Here is a 21,412-nt window from a genome sequence, read left to right on the forward strand (position 1 = left end):
TATTAACATAACCATCATCCAAGTCTATGCTCCAACGGCAAATGCAGAAGAAGAGGAATTGGAGAGATTTTACGCAGAAGTAATGGAGGAAATTGATCACACACCAAAACAAGATGTGCTAATCATGGAGGACTGGAATGCAAAAGTAGCGAACAGAGAAGAACTAGGAATTGTGGGAAAATGGGGCTTAGGAGACAGAAATTTAGCAGACTTATTGAATTCTGTGAAGCCAATAATTTGTTTCTTGCGAACACATTTTTTGAACAACCGAAAAGAAGACTGTACACGTGGACATCACCAAATGGTCAAGATAAGAATCAAATTGATTATATAATTGGTAGCAGAAGATGGAGAAGTTCCATACTTTCTGCAAAAACAAGACCAGGAGCAGACTGCGGTACAGATCATGAACTGGTCGTATTGAAAATCAGAGTAAAGCTAAAGAACAACAATAAAGCAATCAGAATGCCAAAATACAATTTAAGTAACATCCCAGAAGAATATAAAGATCAAATAAGGAACAGGTTTGAGGCTTTAAACTTAGTTGACAGAGAACCAGAAGAACTATGGATTGAAGTCAGAGACGTTATCAGGGAAGAATGCAAAAAGACAATACCTCACGTTAAAAAGAGAGAAAGACCTCAATGGATGACTGACAAAACTCTTAAAGTGGTTAAAGAGAGAAGGAAGCAAAAGCAAGAGGAGATAGAAACACCGTCAGAACCCTAAATGCAACAATACAGCAACTAGTATGTAGGGACAAAGAGAACTATTACATTAGTCATTGTATAGAAATAGAAGAGGACAACAAAACTGGAAGAACAAAAGCCCTATTCCAAAAGACTAGAGAAATGAAAGGGAAATTTAAACCAAGAGTTGGGATGTTGAATAATCAACAGGGGAACACACTGACTGACCGAGATGAAATAAAAGGAAGATGGAAGCAATACACTGAAGAAATCTATAAACGAGAAGCCAGGATGACAGATTCATTCACAGAGGAACCATATGAGGAAGAACCAGAAATAGCAGAAGGTGAGGTGAATGCTGCTCTTAAACTACTTGGAAGAAACAAATCACTGGGAACAGATGGCATACCAATAGAGTTGCTACAAGCTACTGAGACGGAATCTGTCCAGATTTTGACAAAAATTTGTCAACAAATATGGAAAACTAAACAATGGCCGACTGACTGGAAGCATTCAATATTTATCCCAATTCCAAAGAAAGGGGATCCCAGGGAATGTAGTAATTATCAAACTATTGCCTTAATATCCCATGCAAGTAAAGTAATGCTCAAAATTCTACAACAAAGGCTCTTACCATATATGGAGTGAGAAATGCCAGACGTCCAAGCTGGATTTAGAAAGGGAAGAGGCACCAGTGATCATATTGCAAACATACGTTGGATAATGGAAAGGACCAAGGAATTTCAGAAGAAAATCACCCTGTGCTTTATAGACTACAGCAAAGCCTTTGACTGTGTAGATATTAAAAACTATGGAATGCTTTAAAAGAAATGGGGGTGCCACAGCATCTGATTGTCCTGATGCGCAACCTATACTCTGCACAAGAGGCTCCTGTAAGGACAGAATATGGAGAAACCGATTGATTCCCAATAGAAAAGGGTGTGAGACAGGGGTATATTTTATCACTCTATTTGTTTAATCTATACGCAGAACACATCATACAGAAAGCGGGATTGGACCAAGATGAAGGAGGTGTGAAAATTGGAAGGAGAAATATCAATAATTTAAGATATGTAGACGATACCATAGTACTAACAGAAACCAGTAATGATTTGAAAAGAATGCTGATGAAAGTTAAAGAGGAAAGCGCAAAAGCAGGACTACATCTGAACGTCAAAAAGACTAAAGTAATGACAACAGAAGATTTATGTTACTTTAAAGTTGACAATGAGGACATTGAACTTGTCAAGGATTGTCAATACCTCGGCACGGTCCTTAACCAAAATGGAGACAATAGGCAAGAAATCAGAGGAAGGCTAGGACTGGGGAAAGCAGCTATGAGAGAACTAGAAAAAGTCCTCAAATGCAAAGATGTATCACTGAACACTAAAGTCAGGATCATTCAGACCATGGTATTCCCAATCTCTGTGTATGGATGTGTATGGACAGTGAAAAAAGCTGATAAGAGAAAAATCAATTCATTTGAAATGTGGTGTTGGAGAGCTTTGCGGATACCATGGACTGCGAAAAAGACAAATAATTGGGTGTTAGAACAAATTAAACCAGAGCTATCCCTAGAAGTTAAAATGATGAAACTGAGGTTGTCATACTTTGGACACATCATGAGAAGACATGATTCACTAGAAAAGACAATAATGCTGGGAAAAACAGAAGCGAGTAGAAAAAGAAGAAGGCCAAACAAGAGATGGATTGATTCCATAAAGGCAGCCACAGACCTGAACTTGCAAGATCTGAACAGGGTGGTCCATGACAGATGCTACTGGAGGTCGCTGATTCATGGGGTCGCCATAAGTTGTAATTGACTTGAAGGCACATAACAACAACAACAAATGAATCTATTCCCCAAATTAATATCCTATTTAGTAACCCAGATTACCCCCTACTTAAATTTGTCCCAAATTCATTACCCACCCAAAAAGACTCAGGGCACTTGAAAAAATATTCAGGGCCTTTTCTCCATGTGCCCATACCTAACACCACCCCTGGCAACAGGCCTCCTAGCAGGCCATTTGGGGAGGGTTCAGACCGTTGCTTTTCCCCAAAACACCATTGACACTGCAGCCCATTAAGAAATCTAGTTGCTGACCAGCACTCTTGGAAATGTAAAGAACAAATGCATTATTCAGAAATGAACATTCTTGTCCCATGGATGTTGAAAATACCATGGACACAAATTATATAGCACCTGCTATCCCAAGATGTATTTGCAAGAAAAATGTTGCTTTCAAAAGTGAAAGCTTTTCCCTATCTTCACAGCACTGATTTATTGATTAAGATAGATGCCTGTACAAAATCTCTATTAATAGGACTTGAACCATTGTGGAGTTCTCTACAGCTATCAGTTTAAATGATTTTCTGACTCAGACAGTACAGAATTTTTAGTGGATCGTTTTTGCCTTTTACTTGGCAGCTTGTTACTTATATAACCATAGTGCCTGTTTTTTGAGGCATATATTTGCATGGTAAGAAATCCAAAAGTAAAAGCTCTTATCACTGGACCCAGAGTTAGGTGCTGCATACATAAACCACTCCTGATCTTTTCTGAGGCAAACTGCATGAAAATTGGTTGGTGGAGAGGCAAGCCCCTGCCTTCACATCTGCAGAGTTTTCTTTGGGTCTTTTGGGTCTGAGTGCAATTCAGATTCTTTCCAGATTTGCAGAAGCTAACAAAGAGAAGCCAGATTCAAAGCACTCTCAAACCTATCTGACCATTTGCCTGTGCTATGCTAGTCTCTTTTAAAGTCTTTCACAGGAGTGCAGTTAGATAATTTTAGACTGGGTTCACTGGTCCTATACGGACCAGTACTCTTTAAATAGTAATGCATTATTATTTCACTTACTCCAAAACATGCCAAGCCAGGCCTGCTGCATTTGGGGGCCTTACTGTTCTGCTGAGTGAGACCCTAGGCATCTGCCCCGAAGTCCTGCCCTGACTGCACTACTGATTTATTAGAAGCACATATGATGTATATATCCATTGTATAAATGTGTATATGTTTCCTTTAGAAGAGCTACAATGAAACAACTACAAATATGTTGTAAGAAATAAAAACCGCAAAAAGACTCAGATCACTTTAGGCGTCCCTTCCGACTGGTGTTTTTTCATGGGTATATTCTGTAACATGTGCTTGACACAATAACATTACATTAGTAGTGGATTTATTCTGCCTTAGTTTGGTCTGTGATGCTTCTCCCATGCTCCAAAGTCTCTCTAGACATTATTGCTGACAGCTGTCTAGAGGTGCTATAGCACAGCAAAAGTGGGACAAAACCAAACCAGAACATTTGTGCTAAAAAGGTTACAGGATTTCAGCAGGAAGTTACGCTATATCTACTCAATGGAAATGAAGCAATGTGACCACCTCAAAACTTTTCCAGGTGCAAACAATATTGAAAGTGGGATCATGTGTGACCTTCCCAATAGTATAATGAGCACAAGTAATCATGAACACACAATAAAAAGGATGTCTGAAGGGACCCCTAGAGCTGTAAAAGCTGCAGCCAACTGAATGGGACACAGTATGAATGAATTTACAGGCTACAGCTACAACTTTGGAAACCAGAACAAGTATGTATACAAACATACACACACACAAATTCTCAGAAGACAACATGTTTTGATAGGGATGTAGTTTCCCTATTACTCTGTATGTTCAAATAAAGGCTTGTTTTCCTGCTTAGGGTATTATTTGCTTTAGTGTTTCTCTAAAATAACAGAAGCAGGTTTTCCTCTCAAATATAGTTACAGATCTCCAGTGTACAACTTCCCACTACAAATCCTAGTTTTATCTGTTCTCCTTTCTGTTATTGCAGTTTTGTTTTGTATAAATAAATTCTGCAGTTGTTACTAACAGATGGCTGGACACAGAAGCCACACACACACAATTCAGTTCACAAACCAATTAAGTAAGTGCAATGGAACACAGTTCATTGGTACTCAACTAGCTTAAATTTAAGGACTTGGACTTAACCTGTTGGTGGACTGCATTAATATTTCAGTCATTCTAAGAAAAATTCCCAGAATAAAGCTAGTGTTTTAAACAAGCAGAAAGGCACATTTTGAATCTGGAGACACTTAGCTCTCTTTTGCAGTACCTGAGTATCCAAGGAGTGCTTTTTGCTATTGATTAGATTTTTGATCTTCAGTATGAATCAGCTTAAAGTTATTCTGCCATGTATCAGTTTCTCTTCCCATCAGAGACACAAAATCACACTCTTCTATTCTGCAGGAATTGCTGATCTGTGATTCTGTATGCTTATATGGGATTACATCATCCAGCAATATGCATGGAAACTGTAATGCCAACTTTTGTCCTTATCTCTAATAGAATGCCTTCATTAAAAATGGGGGTGGGACCTGTGGCCCTCCAAATGTTGTTCATACATTTTTTCAGAGGTGGGGTTCAATAAGAGTCGCATGATTTTTTAAAATATATTCCCAAAAAACCTATTCCAGATGTTGCTAGACTATACCTCCTATCATCCCTATCCATTGGCTATGCTGGCTGAAGCTGATGGGAGTGGTAGTCCAACAACATGCATTCAGTGTTGTGGGCCCAACCCTGTGGAACTCCCTTCCAACTGAGATTAGACAGTCACTTTCTTACTGAACTGAAGGCACACGATGACTAAGATTCTCTTGCTCTAGCAGGCATTTTAAGGTCTTATCATACATTTTTATTATTTTATTTTCTCTATGGTTTTTTATGTACACTGATTAGAAAACCTAATAATTAAGGATATATAAATAACTTAAACAAACAAATATCTAGAGGGCCACAGGTTCCTCATATCTAATTTTAAATCATTGGTGCTATAATGTAAAAGCAGTCCTGAAACAAGATACTTCTAGACTACAGTGGGATGTACCAGAACAAGTAATTTGATGTTCCAGAACAAGCCAACAACTCATTCTAGGGATGGGATTTGCTGCCTAGTTCTGATCTGCTTGTATTCCGATAGTCCGTCCTTCGATTCCAATCCACCCTTTTTTGTTCCCGCTTGTTTTGGCACTTGCCAATTCGATCTGCTGTGGGGGTTTTTAGTTGCAAAAAAAAAGTTGCATAATTTTTAATGTAAATGCTTATGTAAATGATCACGGTGTTCCATGTGGTTTATTTTTTCCTATTTATCACACCTACAGACTGTTACAAATGCATCAACATAGAGGAAATTACGGAGATAATTACATAAAATCGGGGGGGGATCAAAATAAAATCTGTGCCAATTACAGCCATAGCCCACCAGAAAAAAAATCCATGCCAATTACAGCCACAGCCCATGGCAAGAAATCAGTACCAGTCCAAAAAGATAGCGGACAATCAAATTCAGTCAGAATCTGATACTAAGTCCAATTCAGGGGATATTCCCCCCTCCCTAACTCATTCTCAATTACTTGCTGCTAATTATCACTGAACTTTTGTTTGTTTTTAAACTCATGACTTTGGAGTGTATTTCTATGAATGCTTGTAGGTTTTATGAAATATAAATCTATGAGGCACAATACTCCCTGGAATTAAGCCAACAGATCTGAACAGAATAATTTTCTGGGACACCATGATGCTTGTCAAAATGCAAAGAAGACCATGTGATTTATTTACTATTGCACTCTCTGAAAGTCTTTGTAAAGACAGAAGAAAAGGTCGGAGCTTGTTGTCAGTTATTACAGTCATGGAATAAGAGGAGAGGTCCTCTTGTGGATAAGGAATTGGTTAAGAAGCAGAAAGCAGAGAGTAGGAATCAACGGACAGTTCTCCCAATGGAGGGCTGTAGAAAGTGGAGTCCCTCAAGGATCGGTATTGGGACCTGTACTTTTCAACTTGTTCATTAATGACCTAGAATTAGGAGTGAGCAGTGAAGTGGCCAAGTTTGCGAAGGGATTGTGAAGAGCTCCAAAAAGACCTCTCCAAACTGAGTGAATGGGCGGAAAAATGGCAAATGCAATTCAATATAAACAAGTGTAAAATTATGCATATTGGAGCAAAAAATCTTAATTTCACATATACCCACATGGGGTCTGAACTGGCGGTGACCGACCAGGAGAAAGACCTCGGGGTTGTAGTGGACAGCACGATGAAAATGTCGACCCAGTGTGCAGCAGCTGTGAAAAAGGCAAATTCCATGCTAGCGATAATTAGGAAAGGTATTGAAAATAAAACAGCCGATATCATAATGCCGTTGTATAAATCTATGGTGCGGCCGCATTTGGAATACTGTGTACAGTTCTGGTCGCCTCATCTCAAAAAGGATATTATAGAGTTGGAAAAGGTTCAGAAGAGGGCAACCAGAATGATCAAGGGGATGGAGCGACTCCCTTACGAGGAAAGGTTGCAGCATTTGGGGCTTTTTAGTTTAGAGAAAAGGCGGGTCAGAGAAGACATGATAGAAGTGTATAAAATTATGCATGGCATTGAGAAAGTGGATACAGAAAAGTTCTTCTCCCTCTCTCATAATACTAGAACTCGTGGACATTCAGAGAAGCTAAATGTTGGAAGATTCAGGACAGACAAAAGGAAGTACTTCTTTACTCAGTGCATAGTTAAACTATGGAATTTGCTCCCACAAAATGCAGTAATGGCCACCAGCTTGGATGGCTTTAAAAGAAGATTAGACAAATTCATGGAGGACAGGGCTATCAATGGCTACTAGCCATGATGGCTGTGCTGTGCCACCCTAGTCAGAGGCAGCATGCTTCTGAAAACCAGTTGCCGGAAGCCTCAGGAGGGGAGAGTGTTCTTGCACTGGGGTCCTGCTTGTGGGCTTCCCCCAGGCACCTGGTTGGCCACTGTGAGAACAGGATGCTGGACTAGATGGGCCACTGGCCTGATCCAGCAGGCTCTTCTTATGTTCTTATAACACAAAGTTATAGTCCACTTCACAGCATAAAGCCATCTAAGTGGTATACAAGATAAAAAAATAAACCACAGAAACACAAGCTCTAAAAACAATAAAACCAATTCAGCAAAATAAAACAATAAAACCATCCATACAAACTCCCAAAACAGCAAAACAATTTCATCAGATATAAAACTGATATTCCATAAATGACTGGGCTACACTAGAGAAAGCTTTCCTAAACAAAAAATGTCTTCTGTAGGTGTCTAAACATCATCATGCTAGGCGCCTGTCTGGTTTCAGGTGATAATTGCCACCCTGGGCTCCTACTGGAGGAAGGGTGGGATAGACAGACAGACAAATAAATAAATAAAATGATTCCAGAGAGCTGGAACTGCAACACTAAAAGCTTCATCTTTAGGACAATCTAAGCATTACCTCTGGAGCATATGGTGCTCTCAGCAGTGCCCTATCAAAGCAACACATAGAATAATAGAATAGTAGAGTTGGAAGCGGCCTATAAGGCCATCAGGTCCACCCCCCTGCTCAATACAGGAATCCAACTTAAAGCATACCTGACAGGTGGCTGTCCAGCTGGTTCTTGAATGTCTTACTGAAGACCCCTCCACCTTTGTCGTACCGCTCCAACAGTTAGGAAGTTTTTCCTGATGTTCAGCTGAAATCTGGCTTCCTGTAACTTGAGCCCATTATTCCATGTCCTATACTCTGGGATGATCGAGAACAGATCCTGGCCCTCCTATGTGTGACAACCTTTCAAGTACTTAAACAGTGCAATCATATGTCCACTCAGTCTTTTAAAGGCTAAACATGCCCAGTTCTCAGTCTCTCCTCACAGGACTTTCTTTCCAGTCCCCTGATCATTCCTGTTGCCTTACTCTGAACCTGTTCCAATTTATCTGCATCCTTCTTAGTGCAGTGTCCAGAACTGGACATAGTACTCAAGATGAGGTCTACCCAGTGCCAGATAGAGGAGAACTAATACTTCATGCAGTATGGAAACTATACTAATGCAGCCTGAAACAGCATTTGTCTTTTTTGCAGCCACATCACACTATTGGTTCATGTTCAGCTTGTGATCAACAACAGGTCCAAGAACCTTCTCACATGTAGGCCTGCTAAGCTAAGTATTCCTCATTTTATAAGTGCACATTTGGTTTCTTTTTCCTAGCTGTAGAACTTTGTGGTTATCCCTGTTAAATTTCATACTGTTGCTTTCAGCCCAATGCTCCAGCCTATCAAGATCACTTTGAAGTTTGTTTCTTTCCTCCAGGGTATTAGCTATCCCTCCTAATTTTGTATCATCTGCAAATTTGATAAGCATTTCCTGCACCTCCTCATCCAAGTCATAATTAAAAAATATATTTTTAGCTAGCTTGCTAATCAAAATATCATGGAACACTTTGTCAAAAGCATTGCTGAAGTTGAGATATATTATGTTCACAGCATTCCCACAGTCTACCAGGGAGGTTAACTGATCAAAAAATGAGGTAAGATTAATCTGGCAGGATTTGTTCTTGATAAATCCATGTTGGCTTTTAGTAATCACTGCATTGTTTTCAAGGTACTTACAGACTGACCCCTTTATAATCTGCTCCAGAATTTCTCCAGGGATTGATGTCAGGCTGACTGGTCTGTAGTTCCCAGGTTCCTCTTTTTTGCCTTTTTTGAAGATAGGGATAACATTAGTCCTCCTCTAGTCATCTGGCACTTCACCCATCCATGATTTCTCAAAGATAATAGACAGTGGTTCCAAGAGTTCTTCAGTCAGCTTCTTCAGTACTCTAGGATGCAAACTGTTCATAAGACCCTGGAAATTTGAACTCATTCAAAGTGAGTAAGCATTTCTTGACCATTTGTCTATCAATCTCAAGCAGCAATCCTGCCCCTTCAGCTTCACATTTGACAGGAGGGTCATAGACCCTCTTTTGGGAGCAGTCTGAGCCAAAGTAGGAATTTAGCACTTCTGCCTTTTCTTTGTCATCCGCAGAGCTTGGAAAAGTTCCATTTTTTTCAACTACAACTCCCATCAGCCCCAGCCAGCATGGCCATTGGATTGGGCTGATGGGAGTTGTAGTTCAAAAAAGGAACTTTTCCAAGCTCTGGTCATCTGTTATCATTTTGCCATCCTCATTGAGTAGCTGTACCACCATTTCTTTTCTCAGTCTTTTACTATGGATATATCTAAAAAAAGCTTTGTTGTTGCTTTTAGTATCCTTCACTAACCTCAGCTCATTCTCAGCTTTAGATTGCCAGGCAGGGATATACTGAGTGAGGCAGCCCCATAAAAACATAATGTATAATGAATGTATGAAGTATAATTTTTCAGGCTGTATAATATCATATTTAAATGTGCTTGCATGCGACTTTTCAGTTCCACAGTATTCCATGTCACCACTTTTTACATTGGGAACAAAGAACAAGCTGGACTTACAGCCTATTTTAATTATAGCAAGGACTTACATCCAGCTTTGTTGCAACTCTTAGCTCTAATTATCTTATATATTGGTCAGTACTATGTGCATACTCCAGCTTTTTGAGATTAGTCCTCCAATTTTCTTCCTGAAGTCTGCTTCATGTTACTATTCTCTTGTCATTTTGTTTTCAGCACTTTAAAACATGATATATGTGATATTTGTATATAAGCAGAAAAGTAATCCATCTAGTACAAGAAATAGCTGGTACTAGTGGCATTGCTACTGAATACTGACACATGTGGAATGAGAATGTCCCCTCCATTCAAACCAACCGGTAGGCTGGCTTTTATAAAGAGGTTGGGAAAACATTGGAAATAGTAGACCAGATGGTTCTGAATATAATAGGTACAGCCTGGGGCAAAGCACATCTACAAAGGAAGCTGTTTTATACCAAGGTCATGTGTCCTCCTAGCTCAGTACTGTCTACACTGACTGGCAGAAGCTCTCTAGGGTTTTAGGCAGGAGTTTTTCCTAATACTCCCTGGAAATTCTGGGAATTTAATTTAGGACCTTCTGCATGCAGATCATATGGTCTACCAGAACTATGGGCCTTCCCCTCTAACAGTAACCGGCAGAGCAGGAACAACTGCACATTCTGGGGAAAGGTTAAGATTTGCAGCATAATCTGCTCGTATCTGAACAGTGATATCAAAGCTTTTTGCCTCAGAAACAACAGTCAATAGCAAAAGGGATTTCAAAATTCGTTGGGTAAGTGATATCTTAGACCGTGTCGCACAGCGTGTTCATGACTCCCTTTCAATGTTAACATAGAGACAGACGCTGTTTGCTTCGACACAGAAGCAGAACTACACCTAAACTATTTTTGTGATTGTATATTCTTGTATCAGAGCTACCATACAGGTAACCAGGCAACCAGTAATCAAAACAAATGTGGTCACTTGATTATTTAGGGTGTTTACTGAAAGAATCTAGATTTTATTTGCTGAAAGAATAGAGGTTTTTCAGGCACCTGTCTTGTGAATCTCTGATACATTTGTCCTGAAGTGGTAGGCAACATATTACCTTCTAGCTGGCTATTGCTTTGAGTTTCCCAAGAAGTCATATAACAAGTGTGCAATTGTATGTGACTCATACTACATTAGAGTTACTCAAATCACATCTCAATGAACGTACAGATGGCCTAGTCATTATTTTTATTTTATTTTATTTTATTGGATTTGTTTATCGCCTATCTGGCTGGCTATCCAGCCACTCTAGGCGATGTACAAAGCAAAAACAATACAAGAACAACAACACATCTAAAAGACTAAACAATGAAATAAAACCTAACTATATTGTAATGCAAAGTCATCTCAAGTAAACTGCTCAATTACAGATTACAAATGTTACAGATAAAATATGACATCTTTTTCCAGATGTGAATATAGCTGAGCACTCACTTCTGCCAGACATGGGGGTTCATTGCAGGTTGTGCCTTTTTCCATTCAGCTCTGTTGTTGTTATGTGCCTCCAAGTAGACTGCGACTTGTGGCGACGCTATGAATCAGCAACCTCCAAGTGCATCTGTCATGAACCACCCTGTTCAGATCTTGTAAGTTCGGGTCTGTGGCTTCCTTTATGGAACCAATCCATCCCTTGTTTGGCCTTCCTCTTTTTCTACTCCCTTCAGCCCTACCCATACTGAAATAGAAAATTTCACATAGGGGGAGGGAACACCAGTTCTAGTAAATTAGAAAGGACCAGGGACAAGTCCAGAAAAACTAGTGTGAGGGAACAAGTGGGTGGCAAAAACCATTTTTAGGAGAGCTAGGATTTTGCTATACACATTAAGTGCAAATATACTGTGATGAAAGCTAGGGAATGAAAGGGGTGGTGGGCAACATTTGGGGGAACACCCAGTTGTGTTCCCAACTGTGGTCCCAGGCTATGGTCTGAAGGCACATAAGGCCAGCTCCCTGGTGAAGCTAAGCAGGGTCAGGTCTGGTCAGTGCCTGGATAGAAGACCGCCTGGGAACCATATGTAAGCTGCCTTGGGTTTCATGAAAAGAAAGGTGCGGTATAAATGTAATAAATAAACAAACAAACAAACAAACAAACTGTGCATTGGCTGCCATGTCTCTACCTGCCTCTCACCTGTGACCTCATGTGTGGGGCAGGCTGCCGTAGTTTGGGGAAAACAACCTCTCAGGCCAACTTGGAGAAGTGCAAGGCAATTGTTTTAATATTTATTTGTTAATTTGTGTTATGTATGCTTTTGTATTGTGGCTTTATTGTATATTTTTATAATATTTGCTGCTGTTTTATCTTTTGTGCACTGCTTAGAGATTTTTATATATATTAAGCGGTACAGAAATTGCTTAAATAAATAAATAAATAAACTTAGCCCCGTGGTCCAGAGATTCCCCATCCCTGCACTACTCCTTGGAAAACACAGAGGCAGTTCTAGCCAGAGCTATATATATAAAACCCAAGGGCCCATGGCAGTGTTTCAAGAAAACAAAGATTAGAGTAGGAGAGGAACTGGGGACTCAGCAAGGTGAATGGGTGTTAGCAACAATGTCTCAAATCCTGCTGGGCAATTCAGACCCTGCTGGGCAAAGGAAGAGCAGTGAGGGCATTTTAAGAAATACCCAAGAGAAATAAGGCTACAACAAATAAAGAAAATACTGCTTGGGAGTGTGGTTGAAGTAGCTGCAAAGCAACAAGGAACAGCTGGCCAAGGAATTCATACAGGAAACCCCATAAGTGAGAGACCTTATATGGATTTGGGAGCAAAGCCCAGTCTGATATGTGACATACTTTATTACATAAGGCCAAAGGCAGAAGTGCTCTGGGCCTGCGGGGAGATGTGCTTTTTCTCCAGAGCAACCATCCAAAGAGACTGCAGCATCAGGAGCTATACTGAACTTACTAGCAACATTTTTCCTTTTGCAAACAGAGAAATATCATGCATCTCTTCCAGCAGACTGTTGGATGAGGGGAACTGTGATTTGAATCATTAATGAATAGTCTGATACAGCTGCTTTTGTTGAGAGTTGTACTGAAGTAATTGTTTTAAGTTTTTTGTTGTTGGATGGCTATTAGGTTGTTTTTACGCTGTAAACCATAAAGGGTTTACATGTATATTCACTAATTGGCAAAAAACCTTGCGGTTTAAGAATGTACCTATTGCCCACAGCTATTTCTATTAAACTTTAAAAAGCAGGGAAATTGGGCAGCTATAGTGAATGCACCAGGAGAGCAGGAGATCTGAACTCCTCTCTGAGATATTGGACTGCCCTACAAATTGGTCAAAATGCAAACACCATTTGGGTTGGTCTTTCACAGTCCAATCCACTTCCTGTGTAGCTTGGAAGTATTTGGTAACATGTGCCTCTGAGCATATGGTGAGTGGTGGCTGTCTGCCAGCAAGGTACAGTTCATGACAGGTGTTTCCTTTGCAACAAGTGGCCAATAGCAGCACTGGCCAGCTGCGGGATCTGGATCCCAAGGACAGGAGCCCCAAGACTGGCAGATAGAGGAGCCAGAGAATGGGGGGGGGGGCTATCATAGCCTGTTCTGGCTGTCCCTCAGTGGCTTGACTGGTTTGGCCATTCATCACACTGTATGTCACAATGCCATCTGTCTGTGGCGACACAAACTATAGCGTGATGACATTTAGTGCAAATATTTATAGATTAGTTATAGTGCCATTAATGTGTATAGCACTTTACAAAGTACAAGAGAACAGGTTCCTAGCTAGAATTAGACACTAGGAAACTAGGGGAACGGGAAAGAAGGAAAGCCAGGGGTAAACAGGGAAAGCATGTGTATTATTTCAGTTACATGTAGTGCTGTGCCAAAATCTGCCCTCCAATTTCTTGGAAGTTTTCTTCCCTTGCAAAAGAGCTCCCATTTCTCTGCCGCATTCTTGGAGAACTTGTGGATTTCTTTAGAATTTTGGTGGATGAGGGGGTTTGATCTTACCCTATTACCAGTAGTGTAGTGGCAAATTCAGAAGTGCAGGGTCCCTTCATGACAGTCACAATACATCCCCATCACAGCCACACACCCTTTCCCTCAACATTCTCCCTGTCAACTTGTGAGTTCACACTGCATTACAACAGATATCCCTAGGAGCCAATCAGCATGAAAGGAGAGTCTGTGAGTTAGCTACTGAGAAGAGTCTTCTAGTGGTTGACTCATACACAGGAACATGGTTGGGACCCTGCTCCCAAAAAAGTAATCTCTATGACCCCCATGACCCCAGACGATTACACCCCTGCTTATCACTGTGAGGAGGCTGGGTGCATGTTTTTCTTGCTAGTAAACATTTATCCACCACTTAGCAGCCTCCCTGACTGCCCATACTTCCTGTTCTGAAAAGGCCCTGTGTCTGCTTCTGGGAGCACATGAGAGATGATTTGTAGAGTGAAAGGACACTAACAAACCCCCACCCCAACTTTAAAACAAGGTAAGTGCAACAAAAACCTTGCACCTGACCTATAAGAATTTTACTGAAATTCTCTCCCTGGGGAGTAGGGGAATGTGCCAAAGATGTTTCAGAAAAGGGGAACTTTGAGGAGATATTGAACAAGAGTTTCAGGCTCTAGGGCAAGGGTGGCTAACTTGTGACCCTCCAGATATTGTTGGACTATAACGTTCTGACCACTGAACATGCTGGCAGGGAATGATGGGAATTGAAGTTCCACATCATCTGACCTAAACCCTACACAGACTTCGGCATGTTTAAGTCCATTTATTTACAGTAAGTATCATAAGCATGCCAGCCTGACTCTGTTTTGGATTTAGGCTTCAATGCTCTGAAGAAAAAACAGGTTTTAAGTAAATGCTACATACTGGACATTTTTAGGGAACAGATCCACTTCCCACTACAAATCTAGCAGGGAAGAAACCCTAGAAAATTGGTGAGCTACTCTCTTAGGGGTACTTCATGTAATAAGATAAATCTTGTCCATGACATCCCCATACATCAAGGTCAAAAATCATGAGATTAGAGAAATGAGAGAAAGATGAAATCAACCCAAGTCTCAGGAAGCTGTCAAAGGGATTTTTAAGAGACCAAGGAAAGTCTGAGAGAACCAAGGTAGATCTGAGCAATCTCATTAATTAGAAAATGCAAGGGTGAGGAATTCTAGTTAGGTGACTCATCCAATAAACCTTAAGATTTATTTGAGCATGAAGTAGGCACGCAGCTCTTTCAACACTACTCATAATTTAAGGATAATAGGTGTACAGAACTGTCGCCAGACAGATAATTTTTAATACATTCCTAGCACTTTGCAGTAAAAAATAAAATTGTCAAGCAAACTGGCCTGCACTCTCTTCATACTACCAGCTGTATGCTGCATCAGTGGAGGCTGACACCACCCCACCACTTTTCTTGCCAGAGTTCATGTGGTAATAACGGCACTGTGAGAGGATAGATGAAGAAAGCAGACTTTTTTATATACGTGCACCCGAAACAACTGGGGATGGCCCATCTTAAGGTCCCCACATTTAGAACTGTTGTATGCTTTCTTTATTTTAAAAATGGAATTGTCTTTCCTTTTAGGAGATCATTTGTTTTGCTTCTGTCAACCATTTGAAAGAGATGGGTGTATCCCTGCTTAACTCAAAACTGCTGTTACTAACACTTAAGAGTTGTAGCCAACTAAATCATTGTGGGTGGGTGGGTGTGAAATGACTGTAAGGACAAGGGAACTTTCCCTCCCTCTCCTTTCCCCCTTATGTGCCCCCCCAATCTGCTCAGGGTTTCCCCCCAACCCTCCAGTACAGATTTGGAGGCAGTACAGGGGGCACAGGAGAGGAGGAGGGGGAGAGAAAGGCTTAGTTGAGCACAACCATAAATCTTTTGAGACAAGGGAGTTTAAAATTCAACAAACTACATGCATCTGCCTGTTCTGAAAAAATCCTTACACACTTCTAGGTACAACCCTGCAGATGTTTTCAAGCATAAGCTTTACTGTTATCAATGTACTGTTTTTGTCGCCTGCTAAAATGTCTTTGTTTAAGCAAGCGTACCCAGACATGTAAATTTGAAATGTATTTTAATATGTAATAGTATTTTATCATGTATATTTTAAAAACTGATTTTATTTACATTTTGAACAGTTTCAGATTATCTTTAATATCTGATTTAATCAGTAATTTTAATGTATATTTTATGTAAACCGCTTAGAGGTTTTTGATTAAGTGATATGTCCATTTTATTAAATAGATAAATGAAAGCTCTGCAAAAGGACAGTCATTTGCAGCATGTTACAGAAGCATTCTAAGGCTCTTCAGTCTTAATACTTAGGACTAGGTTATTTGAAAGAGTGCTTTCTCCCATATATACCTGCCCATTCACCAAGAACTTCAGAGGAGACCCTATTGGTTAAGCCACAGCCTGCAGAAGTTTCATCTTGTGGCAACTTGGAGAAGGGCCTCCAAGGCAGATTAATTCCGGGCAGATACGTTCTTCATATGCATTTAAAATAATCATAATTCAACAAATTAAAATAGAACAAAGCTTCTGCAAATAAGAAACATCCCTATAAATGCCAGTAAATGCCAGTAAATGCCAGCACCAGAGCATTTTTAACAGAGATGTTTCTAACAGATACTGGTTTTGTTGGTTTAATAAAATCCCTTTACAATTCAGAAGATGGCAAGAGTCCATTTCACATATTACACTGTTCCATTAGAGAAAAATAAACATTTAGGGGGGAAACATACTGATCGATCTTACTAACAACAGAAGTGACCCAGTCATGTCTTTCATAGCATAGTTTGATGTACCAAATTATTAATAATTTCAGTTTTCCCAGCTGCTACTTTGTAATAATGCACCTCTTTGGAAGTGATGTAGGTTAATGGAATATTAATTAGTTCCCAGACTTGGGAAATTGTCATATCACAGCAAGTTCTTGCTTTGCCTTCCTAATGCTACTACCACAGATTTCCATCTTCTCCTCTGGTCTTCTTCAGCCAGTTCCAGATGAGTGCTGAAGCACTGCTGCCTCTTTCAGCCTACCAGCAGAGTATTACATGTCACTCACCTGTATTTTATTATACAACCATTTGTATGATTTTGGAGTGTCACTCATTAATGAGAGTGTTGCAGGCTTTTAATTTTGTTAAGTGTAGAGAATTATTTTAAAAGCATAGCTTAAGGGGGGGAAACCCACACAGATGTTCAAATGTATTGAAGACCTAAGGTATATTTTATATTGGGAAGAAAACCCACACATTCATTATAGACTGAAAGACCACAAGAATTTCTTATGCACAAATGGTCTATTTTAACAGCTGAAATATTGATCCGTTCTGAAGCATTACTAACAGTGAAATCCTACACATGTCTACCCAGAAGTAAGTCCTCAGCTGTATCTCACTGCTTTTAATAAGAAGGCAACACACTGTTCTCTGTCCATTAATCCAGTTTCTGAACTCCAGACAATTTTTAACGTATTTTCTACATGTTGGTATGAAACTATTTCTTTATCTGAACATTCCAGAAAACATGCCATAGTACCAGCAGGAATTAGTGTTAATCAGTTTCTCCCCTTTAGAGAAGTTTATCTTGCATCACTCATCATTCTTTTAATATCTATGCTGTATTGTTAGACATCGTATTCCTCAAATGTCACCAATATGCTACCATAAGCCCAAGTCCCTACAGCAACAATTACTATGTGTTCTATGCATCTGTGATGATACTATGCACAGGATAAACTCTGTGCTTGCAGTGCTCAGCAGCGTGAGAATCTCAGCTTTCTTTTGAAAATAAAAGCTTAGTTATTGAAGCTGTGGAGACAGCTGGAAAACAGGGATCGGAGGTGAAATGTCAATGATTTATGTAATTTCTTGTCTCTCACAAATTGTTAGCAGAATTGTTAGCAGAAGCAGAATTATTACATTTATTCACACTGAAAAATCTGTCATTTCTTGTGCAAAATTTGGATTTTAGTGCACTTATACACGACCCTGAGTATTTTGGTTTTACATATCAACTCAAGTCTGACACATTAACCCCACAATAACTTGGTATGGTTAATAGTGATTAACTGATAAGGAACTGGAACAAAATCCTTCATCTTGTTCTTTCCATTTTTTTGTATTAAAATTATACCTAGCAGGAAGAAAAAAGGCATAATAAAGTATTTTCTTAACAGGTGCATTCCTATATTTTTGACAGGTTTATCATATGCACAACTTGGCAAGACTGAAATAAGAAAAAATTAAATGCATTATACTATGAAGCAATGATAATACACTTTTCTGGTAAGTTCTCCTGGCTCAGGAAAAGGGTTCAAGTGTCCCACCTCAATTTTTGCTCAAAGGCTGGGAGAATGACAGGTGACATACAAGGAATAAAAACAGGGCATATCAAATATTGGGATTGCATAGGAAAAACAGTGCATGCTGCTGAAAATGTAAAGCTTGAACTTGACACTAAAATGCATGGGCACTAAAGAACGGAAGAGTCAATGGCCAAACTTGTTTTGGTGAACTAATCAAAACTATACAGGATTATATTGTTAGAGTCAACGGTAGAACAGGTAGAGGATAACAATTTGTACGTTACAACGGCTGTGAAGGCGGATGAAGGCTGCAGCAGACAAAATGACTTCCAATCGTCGTGGTATTCATGCCATTGGATTAAAGCCTTTTTCTGTCAAGATTGTGTTGATCGTCGTGCGCCGATCTCCCCACATAAAACAAATTTACGCACAGGCATCTTCTAAGCAAAGACCTTATCTTGGAAGACAATCTTACTCGGCCATGAGTGATCGCCAATGAATGAAATGAAATGATTGTTAGAGGGAAGTCAGTGGCTTAGGGCATGATTTAAATTTCCATGTTTCAGGCTAAATCTCTAGCCTCTTTCAGGACTGCCTAGACTTGCCTTCTTGGGAACTTTGTGTGCTTCAGGTTCAGTTGTGTAGCACAAAGCAATTAAATACAGGAATTAGTACCTAAAGGATTGCGAAAATCCACAGTATCTAGAGGGTTTTGCACGTGTTTCTTCCAAGTGCACTCATCCCACTACATACTCACATACATTTGCATTCTTTCAATTTACTGTGCGGACTATTAGAAATTGGTATTGACAGAGTGTGGATGCTATGATGCTAGGATGAGATGCACAAGGTTCAGTATATCAGAGCCTTAAAACAAAACCTGCACAGACACACCAAAAATCAGAGGTTCGGTTCACAGCTCTACCTCTTCAGAAAGCTCCTTTAGGGCCTTCAAAAGGTCAAATACAGCACAATCTTATATAGGTCTACTCAAGTATAAGCACCATTAAATTCAGTTGGGCTTGTTCCCTGGTAAGTAGGTATAAAACTGCAGTCTCCCTGTGACTCAAACTACATGTGCTTTCAAGTGTGCTTCAGTTGTGTTGAATGCTTTTGGAAAGTTCTATACATCATCCAGGAATAGAAATGATATACTATACTAGCAGTTACCAACTAAAGGTAAAGGTGTCCCCGCACTTGTAGTGCGAGTCGTTTCCAACTCTTAGGGTGACGTCTTGCGACGTTTACTAGGCAAACCATATATATGGGGTGGGATTGCCAGTTCCGTCCCCGGCCTTTCTTTACCCCCCAGCATATGCCGAGTACTCATTTTACCGACCACGGATGGATGGAAGGCTGAGTGGACCTCAACCCCTTTTACCGGAGATTTGACTTCCTCCTTTCATTGGAATCGAACTCCGGCCGTGAGCAGAGCTTCGGCTGCGTGCTAACAATATGAAATGGGTTTTCAAGCTTGGCTGTGGCTATTACGTAAATATCCATTACAAGTTCCTAACAAATTGATGTTGGCTTTTAGGTATTTGTAAAATTTTATACAGCCCTGTTTTGAATCAGTATATGCTATTCTTTTTACATCATTGTCAGGAGCGCTGACATTCTGCAGGAAATTCTGATACCACAAACACAAGTTTTTGCCACAGCAGTAATGGAAAGAGAACAATTTCGCATGCTTCAAATGGTTTGCAGTTTGACTATGTGTTTGGGTGAGAGAAGAACTGCAGAATTTTGAATTCTGTACAGAATGGGTTGAGGGGGGTCAGGCACTAGAGAAGGAAACAATGCAGGGAAAGACAAATTAGTCTGTAAGGCCGGGAGCTCCCAGAAGGGGCTGGAAGTGTGACAAATTGCAACTCCTGACCTTTTTTTGTCTGCAGTTGTGAGAACTACAAAATTGTGTTTCTTGGGATTCTCTTGAAACTGTTTGGTTCAGTATTAGCTGCCATATAGATTAGCACAGCATAACCGTCAGTGGCTCTGACAAAGGGAGGTTGACAATGATAGCTACTTCAACACCTTTATCTCTAAAACATACAAGTCCCATTCACAGATTCTTTGCTAGGAATGGAATCCCTTAGCCAGTGCCAGTTTGAAAGCATTCCGTTGACTTAACAGGCTGGCATCAATTTGAGTTTGTTCTTTATCCGCTAGCCACTGCATTTACCAATCCATGTGGGGTTTTTTACTTGGAAAAATATCAATGTTAATATTAATATTTTGAAAGGAAGTATCTATATTTTGAAGGAAATATAGCTATTTTAATAGGAAATATTGCTATTCTTAAAATTGATATTTTAGAGGTGGATTTTAAAAAGTCTGTTTTCAAAATTAGCTGCAGAAATTTGCTATATTAAAATCTGATCCTCAACTATTGAGAATAAGCAAATTAATGGAAAATTCAGTACCAAATCTGAACTGAGTGGAATTCTAACACATCCCTATTCTTTGCTTTCACACAATCTAAACTAACTGTACTCTGTCACGATTCAAGATGTTTATTTCCTACTAAGCGTGGCTGCATTTATGGCCCCTCTTTCCTTTCTTAATTGCTCAGTGCAACATTACAAAAAGACACTATTTGGAGCATTCACTGGCAATCAAGCTCAGGTTAACAAAGGCACTGTTGTGCTAGCTCCAAAAACAACAAGCATTTATAAACAAAATGGGAAATAGATAAAAGCAATAAATGGGAGAAGTTTAGTAAAGAATGAGGATGTCTTCACAAGTCCTGGATTTAAAAATGTGCCAAATGTGTAAGGTAATTACATCACTTTTTAAAATCAAAAATTGAAGTGAAAGTTCTGCTGGTCAGAATAAAAATACCATGTTAAGCAAGAAGGCAAATATAAGGAGCCTTCAGCTACCATGGTGCTTAAAGAATTAGTATTCTGTAAAATGTTTAACATCAGCAGAATATATATTTCCAAAGACTATCTAAAAAAGGAGTCAGACGTTATTGCCTTTCTAGGCACTTACTATTGTCCCAGTACTGTTACAAAAGTAAAATACAATTTGAGAGGACACAGTGTTCTACAGTCTCTCCCTTCCTCTCATGTCCTGTTTTAGGCCAGAGTAGGTTGGGTTTTGCTCTTCTAGAGTATGCATT

The sequence above is a fragment of the Rhineura floridana genome, chromosome 1, assembly GCF_030035675.1.
Source record: "Rhineura floridana isolate rRhiFlo1 chromosome 1, rRhiFlo1.hap2, whole genome shotgun sequence".
Classification (NCBI taxonomy): domain Eukaryota; kingdom Metazoa; phylum Chordata; class Lepidosauria; order Squamata; family Rhineuridae; genus Rhineura; species Rhineura floridana.